Below are 8,545 nucleotides of genomic sequence, written 5' to 3'. Positions count from 1 at the left end.
GGTCCCATCCATGAAAGCAGAAATCAAAGCAATTTAAACGCGCGAAAATAACAACAATTCACATTAACAGTCGAAAAGCTCAAAGTTCTTTGAAAACAGTAAGAAATGGTATGTTGGAAATACCTGAGAGAGGTATGTACTCCTCCACATCATCGCTATTCTATAAACAAACCTAACCTAACCTAGCCTAACTTATCCTAACCTGTCCTGCCTGAACCTATCCTGCTTTTCTGTACGGCTAGTACCAGGTGCGTGACGTCACTATGACGTCACAACCTTCAAGCCAATACTGACTGGAGATTCACTGCTCGGAATCATGCGCAGTGGCTAGCGTGAGGTACTTCCGTAGCGCCGGTGTGCACAGCACCAGTATGGCGCGAGCCGCGGTGGTGACAGTATCCCTGTTGCTGCTCTCTGTCTCAAGCGTTCCAGAGGGCGGTGAGTGTCTCAGCGTTTAAAAGATTTCAGATTCATTTAGTTATTATGCACCTCATACCCATCTCGTGGGATGGGTATGGGGGTGTTTTTAATTTTGGTGTTTAATTTGGGTTTTGTATTATATCGTTGAGTGCTAGTCGTGTTATTCGTTACTAGAGTCGTGTTATCCGGTGTTAGAGTCGTGTTATCCGTTTTTAGAGTCATACTACCTAGAGTCATCTGCTTTTTAGTCTTGTGTATGTATGTATGTATGTATGTATGTATGTATGTATGTATGTATGTATGTATGTATGTATGTATGTATGTATGTATGTATGTATGCATATAGTGAGTTTTAGACTTTTTTAATATTTCTTAAGCATCCAAGCAACTAAAACCAGGCTGTTACGTCTTATTAACGAGTGACGTAACAAACTTTTTGACCTGCATTAGATACTCAAATTCAAATAAATAAATAAATCTATATTCATCAATGGTCGCACAGATACTCACGAAAATATAATCAGAGGATGTAACGATGCAAAGATTACCTTATGTATGATTTACATATTTAGATTTACCGATTTAGATTTAGATTTTTTTGAAGTTGTGACACTTGTTAGTCACAGGCCATCACTATGGCAACCAAGATCATCACTATGGCAACCAAGATCATCACTATGGCAACCAAGATCATCACTATGGCAACGAAGATCATCACTATGGCAACCAAGATCATCACTATGGCAACGAAGATCATCACCATGGCAACGAAAATCATCACTATGGCAACGAAGATCATCACTATGGCAACCAAGATCATCACTATGGCAACGTAGATCATCACCATGGCAACGAAGATCATCACTATGGCAACGAAGATCATCACTATGGCAACGAAAATCATCACCATGGCAACGAAGATCATCACTATGGCAACGAAGATCATCACTATGGCAACGTAGATCATCACCATGGCAACGAAGATCATCACTATGGCAACCAAGATCATCACTATGGCACGTAGATCATCACTATGGCAACGAAGATCATCACTATGGCAACGAAGATCATCACCATGGCAACGAAGATCATCACCATGGCAACGAAGATCATCACCATGGCAACGAAGATCATCACTATGGCAACGAAGATCATCACTATGGCAACGTAGATCATCACCATGGCAACGAAGATCATCACTATGGCAACGAAGATCATCACTATGGCAACGAAGATCGTCACTATGGCAACGAAGATCGTCACTATGGCAACGAAGATCATCACTATGGTAATGAAGATCATCACTATGGCAACGAAGATCATCACTATGGCAACGCAGATCATCACTATGGCAACGAAGATCATCACTATGGCAACGAAGATCATCGCTATGGCAACGAAGATCATCACTATGGCAACGTAGATCATCACTATGGCAACGAAGATCATCACTATGGCAACGATGATCATCACCGTGGCAACGAAGATCATCACTATGGCAACGAAGATCGTCACTACGGCAACCAAGATCATCACTATGGCAACCAAGATCATCACCATGGCAACGTAGATCATCACTATGGCAACGAAGATCATCACTATGGCAACGAAGATCATCACTATGGCAACGAAGATCATCACTATGGCAACGAAGATCATCACTATGGCAACGAAGATCATCACTATGGCAACGAAGATCATCACTATGGCAACGAAGTTCATCACAAACTATAGCCTCCGAAGATTATCACCATTATTGACCCATGATCATCACTATATGGCCCCGAAGATCATGACCCCATGACCCCCACTATCGCTCGCAGTTGCATGTTCCTCCCGCGGTGAGACATGGGTTTATGATCATAAATAATGATAAATTAATATTGATCAATATTGATCAATATTACAAAATATTGCCATATTTTGTGGCTGTATATTAACCACCATTACCACTTCGTTCACATCCCCCTCTATCATGTCCTGTAGATAGATTAATGTATAGTAGTTATACAGATAGACAGTAGATAATAAGTGGTCTATTTCTATGAAGAATTCAAATCACTACATAATTAAATTGGATGTATTTTTTTTTTACCTTTTTTAGGTTCGTTGTTACAGCCATGGAGAAAGACAACGCAAGCAACGGTAACGAAGACTTTGGGGATACAATAAGGTAGGTCTTACCTTCGTGGGTATGTGTTGTGTATCTTAAAGTAGTTTTACCTTTGTGTGAGTGTGTGTTGAATATATTCAAGTAGGTCTTATCTTTGTGGGTGTGTGTTGAGTATATTAAGGTAGGTCTTATCTTTGTGGGTGTGTGTTGAGTATATTAAGGTAGGTCTTATCTTTGTGGGTGTGTGTTGAGTATATTCAAGTAGGTCTTATCTTTGTGGGTGTGTGTTGAGTATATTAAGGTAGGTCTTATCTTTGTGGGTGTGTGTTGAGTATATTAAGGTAGGTCTTATCTTTGTGGGTGTGTGTTGAGTATATTAAGGTAGGTCTTACCTTTGGGGGTGTGTGTTGAATATATTAAGGTAGGTCATAATATATTCAACACACACAGGTATAACGTATAGCACTATACCACTATATGCTTTATTGGAGCATGTTGTAAATACTATCACCCAAAAAAATGTAATATAGCACTCAGAGATGTTCCAAAAGCCTTTTTTCCAAAAGCATAAAAACTTGTTCCTGTGACCTACATAAATTACATAACTAACAAGTGAGTAAATTCATTGATTTTCATTAACGTGGTTTACTATTGTTCATTTTATGTAGTATCTCTGACATACCGTTAAATAAACACTGTGTATAACACGTAAATGAAGATTTATATTAGTAGATCGGAAAAAGCTAAAATCTGTGTTGTTATCTCTGGATATAAGCAATTCAAATAGATACGAATGAATACTGTGGTCAATTTGTACATTGAGAGGTGTACTACCTACCCTGTACAGCTGGTTCTGTACTACCTACCCTGTACAACTGGTTCTGTACCACCCACCTGGTGTAACACACCCCCGTACCAGGCACCCAGTATCACCCACCTATCACCCTGTACCAATACTACCTACCCAGTCCTACCTATCAAGAACAACTTACACAGTATCACTACACCCAGTACCACCTACCAATACTCTTCACCAGTTCCACCGACCCTGTACTACCCATCCCACGTTTGGGTGAATATGCATTAAAAGTCTACTTTAGCTCTGTACTATGTTCAGTACTAAAGTACACTATGGTGGTCAGAAAGCAGTTGACAGGACCAACACCGAACTGAACCAAGCACACGAACACACACACCCATCTTGTACACACAGCTGTGTTGTCAATAGAGGGCAGCACCATCACCCCCATTTTCTGTGGGCGGGTTTGTTTACAAATTGTAACAGTGGGAGCTGGCGCAGCAGAAGTGGAAACTGTCTGTCTGTGAAGATTTACCATTAGCCTCTCCTCTCCCTTCTCCACCCCCACCCTGCCATATGCAACAAAAAATTATATATTATGAAGTTCATTGATATATATTTAATATATGACCAAGATAAAGAACAGGTGGTTTAAAGGTCTAACTTAATCCAATCTCTTTTGGTCCTGGATAATTCCTATCAAACGTATGTGATTTATTTAATGCCGATGAAACAATATTGAGGTATTGTAGTGCAATTGAACTCGCGTCTCTGGAATCTCCCAAAACATGCACAACTTACTTGACCATTACTGAGCTTATAATTGGCATAACCACATTTTTTCTGAACTTTCATGAAGTACTCAATCAAGTTTTTATATGAGACCCGTCAACTCTCTGGGTTAGGAAAGGTCAAATCCCCACAACCCACCCCCACAACCTTGGCCGCCGTCAATGCACCATTTAGATTTGCCTGGAAGGGATAGTTTATTGGGCAGGGTCACTCATCCTGTGAGTGAACATACCACCATAACAGCATCCCCCCAATAGGAAGAAAACCCACTGGATTGTTCATCCTGTCTATTTTTTTGTACTCAGACAAAGATGAAACTTAACCATCTCATGTAAACATGTATAATGTAATCCCAATAACGTCCTTCCAATCATCTGATTACCTTTTTTGTTTTATTAATTGTTACATATTAATCTCTAACTGCAGTAAATGCAAATAAATCACATTGCATAACGATAAATGAAGCCCTTTGCATATGACTGTTAAATATGCATATTCTGTAACAACTAATTAATCCGCTGTATTATGATCTGCATATTTGTTAAAAAATATTATATTATTATTAATTGTAATTGACAAAAATTCCAAGACTATAATTGTTTTCAATTGCATTTGTCATGAGGTAATTTTTGTTTTGTTTTTGACAGAAGATGCTTGAGTAGCAGTGCTATGGGCAACTCCACTCAAGAGGAGGAAGCGTTAGACAGCGCAATAATAACCGAGTTTACTGTAAATAAGTCTATCGCTGAAGTCAATAATGAAAATAGTGATAACCTCAACAGTGATAACGGGAACAGGCGCCAATAGACAACCGGACGTCATGCTGTTAGACAACCTGCTAACAGCATGCCACTGGACTGCTAACAGCATGCCACTGGACTGCTAACAGCATGTCACTGGACTGCTAACAGCATGCCCCCGGACTGCTAACAGCATGCCACTGGACTGCTAACAGCATGCCACTGGACTGCTAACAGCATGCCACTGGACTGCTAACAGCATGCCACTGGACTGCTAACAGCATGCCACTGGACTGCTAACAGCATGCCACTGGACTGCTAACAGCATGCCACTGGACTGCTAACAGCATGCCACTGGACTGCTAACAGCATGCCACTGGACTGCTAACAGCATGCCACTGGACTGCTAACAGCATGCCACTGGACTGCTAACAGCATGCCACTGGACTGCTAACAGCATGTCACTGGACTGCTAACAGCATGTCACTGGACTGCTAACAGCATGCCCCCGGACTGCTAACAGCATGCCACTGGACTGCTAACAGCATGCCCCCGGACTGCTAACAGCATGCCACTGGACTGCTAACAGCATGCCACTGGACTGCTAACAGCATGCCACCGGACTGCTAACAGCATGCCACTGGACTGCTAACAGCATGCCACCGGACTGCTAACAGCATGCCACTGGACTGCTAACAGCATGCCACTGGACTGCTAACAGCATGCCACTGGACTGCTAACAGCATGCCACTGGACTGCTACCAGAGTTCTGTTGGAAATTACATTAGTGAACAAGTCTGCTACCTGCAATTGCCGATTTTAGAAAAGAACAGAATTGCGTCCGAGTTTCCCATAAGTGTAAGTTTTCATTTATGGTTTAGGTTGTGTTACTTTCAGAAGATGATAAATTGAGCATTTCTTTCGTATTTCTTCAAAATTATTGGGGTTATTACTTGCTAATAACCTCAATCTTGAAGGGTTATTAGCAAGTAATAACCCCAATATGTATACATAATCATAATACATTAAATTATCAAACTTGTTGCACTTTACTCACACACAGTTTGTCGTAATTAACGGGCTCTCGGTTCAGAATCTTCTCTCAGGAGCCATATACAAAGCATTAAAGTTACTAACTTCCAAAAGGAGAAAACGAGAGGAGATACGAATATAACTGCAATGTGCAAATGCACGAAGGACTTGCATTGTAAGTAATGCAAGATGGAATCGAGATGGAACTCATCCCAAAGGATTATAACTCGATATATTTAATATCAAACAAGATATAGATTTTTGGGGGGGAGAATGAACATGAAAAAGGGTGGAAGATACTGACAGTACCCTTGATTTAGTTAATACTTTAGTAACTTAAACAAAGCAAAGACTGATACCTGAGGAAAAGTAGAGGTTATAAATAGGACCAGATGTACATAAATAAATTGGCTTTCTGCAGTTTTCCTGCAGTGCTTGAGATATGTAATTTAATTCCATGTCTATTGACAACTTCAGAGTGCAGATACGGCCATATTCACAAGCCTCTGGGTTGATATAGTGTAGCAGTGTTGATATAGTTGGTTGATATAGATACCAGTGTTGATATAGTTGGTTGATATAGACGTATTGTACACAAATGTGCCTTTATATATATTTTGTATCCATGGGATATGACCTAAATTAATAACTCTTGTTTTTGTTCCCCAAAAACCATTTGATGTCTCTATTTTCCTGACAAGTAAGGAACCCAAAGCAGGCGATAATTGTACTTGTTCACTATCTCCTTCAGAGTGTGGCTGGGACTCTGTGTCAAAGCCTTTCTGTGTTCCATTCCTCGTGTGTTCCTACCATATATATGGGAGAGATAACGCTAGTGATCTGGTTTATTTACATTTATTTCCGTTAGTTTCTGTGTTTCATGTACAAAGTTTGTATTGCACAATAGAAAAGAGATTATATATATATATATATATATATATATAATCTCTTTTCTTCCCATATATATATATATGGGAAGAAAATATATATATATATACAGATATAGATATAGATATATATATATATATATATATATATATATATATATATATATATATATATATATATATATATATATATACACACACGTACGTACAGTACAAACTACCGCTCATATGATGAGTATGGGGCGCACAATAGGCATAACATTTCGCAGGTTTGACGAAGACTGAAGCCATTGAGAATCATCACACGACCAACAGTTGGAAAAGGAAGGGGGGGCCAGGAACTGAAACTCGGCCCTGATAACTACCACGCGTAAAAAAAAAAAAAATAGATTATCTGTGTGTTATCAGCAGCAGCTCCTCTCTCTCTGTCTCTCTCTTGCTTCTCTCTCTCTCTTCTCTCGCTTCTCTCTTTCAATCTCTCTCTCCCTCTCCCTCAGTGACCCTCACTGACCCACAACCACAACAAACAAGGTGAACCATAACAAAAATAGCGGCGTCAGCTGACCCCGTGAAAATAAACAGTTAATAACACAGAAGACCCAGCTTCAAGGCAAACGAGGCCGCAGCCTTCACCCCAACAGCTGGAGTCCCCCAAGGATCATGCTTGAGCCCGGTTCTCTTCAACATCTTTGTAAATGACCTGCCCCAACCAGAGTATAGGGACACCATTATCGTGCAATTTGCGGACGACGTAACACACGTAATAACATCTAACCCTAGCAGCCAAGCGGCCAAACATGCAACTGCAACACGTAAGGCAAACGTAGAACTAGCAAGGACTGCTAACTGGGAAAGGAAATGGAGGATCACCACTAACCCAGAAAAGATTCAATTAAGCACTGTCGGCTGTATGGCCTTCTCAATTGAAAATGAAGGGGGAATAAGAATCAGGGGTGAACCCATAGCCATCTCAAACTCCAACACAGTGCTCGGTTACAACTTCAACAGGCTACTCAACTCCTCCCAGTACGTATCCCAGAAGACAGCGATGGCCCGGGGCTCACTGGCGAGGCTCTTCCGTTTCAACCAAGCCCCATCCCACATCAAGCTCCACCTGTACAGAATGATCATAAGGCCTAGCTTGGAATACCCATACGTTCCCCTGAACCTCACCAACAAATCCAACATGTTGAAGATTCAACGAGTACAAAACAAAGCACTTCGCTTTGCAGAGGGCCTGACTCTGAGGGACAGGGTGAGAACCGACCTGATCCATGAGACGCTCAACATGAAGCCAATGAACATTAGGCTCAGCTACCTGGCCAGAAGACAGCTGTACCGTATGAAGAACATGTATGTCCCAGACCCAGAAGATCCCTTCGTAGCAGAAAACACCACCAGCGACTACGAGATCCACGAACCACCACACAGAACCAGAAGAATCACTCTCCAACAAAAAGTGATCAGACATATCCATGATGAGGCCTTCCCAAGCCCTCAGATACTAAGCGGTCTGCCAGACGATCCAGATGAGTGGCCCATCCCGGACCCAATCTACACCATATGAAGAATAAAGAAAGAAAGAAAAAAAAAAATAAATAAATAATAAATAAAAAAAAAAAAAATAAAATAAATAAATAAATAAAAAAAAAAAAAAAAAAAAAAAAAAAATATATATATAAATAAAACACCTACAAAAAAATATAAAACCAAAAAACCATTTGTCGTGGCGTCAGAAGTGTAACTACCCTGATGTTTCTAA

The 8,545-nt window shown here is 40.5% G+C and overlaps 1 long non-coding RNA gene across 1 annotated transcript; it reads left to right on the top strand.

Annotated features, from left to right (window-relative positions):
• Positions 1-327: 327 nt before the first annotated feature.
• On the top strand, positions 328-6,799 carry LOC138359934 (uncharacterized). The gene is made up of 3 exons (XR_011226164.1): positions 328-438; positions 2,525-2,593; positions 4,772-6,799. It is a non-coding gene; the product is annotated as an uncharacterized lncRNA (long non-coding RNA).
• The last annotated feature ends 1,746 nt before the right edge of the window (positions 6,800-8,545 follow it).

This window comes from Procambarus clarkii, chromosome 94, assembly GCF_040958095.1.
Source record: "Procambarus clarkii isolate CNS0578487 chromosome 94, FALCON_Pclarkii_2.0, whole genome shotgun sequence".
Taxonomy (NCBI): Eukaryota; Metazoa; Arthropoda; class Malacostraca; order Decapoda; family Cambaridae; genus Procambarus; species Procambarus clarkii.
The sequence above is the reverse complement of the archived record's forward strand: the minus strand, read 5'-3'. Positions and strand labels throughout refer to the sequence as shown.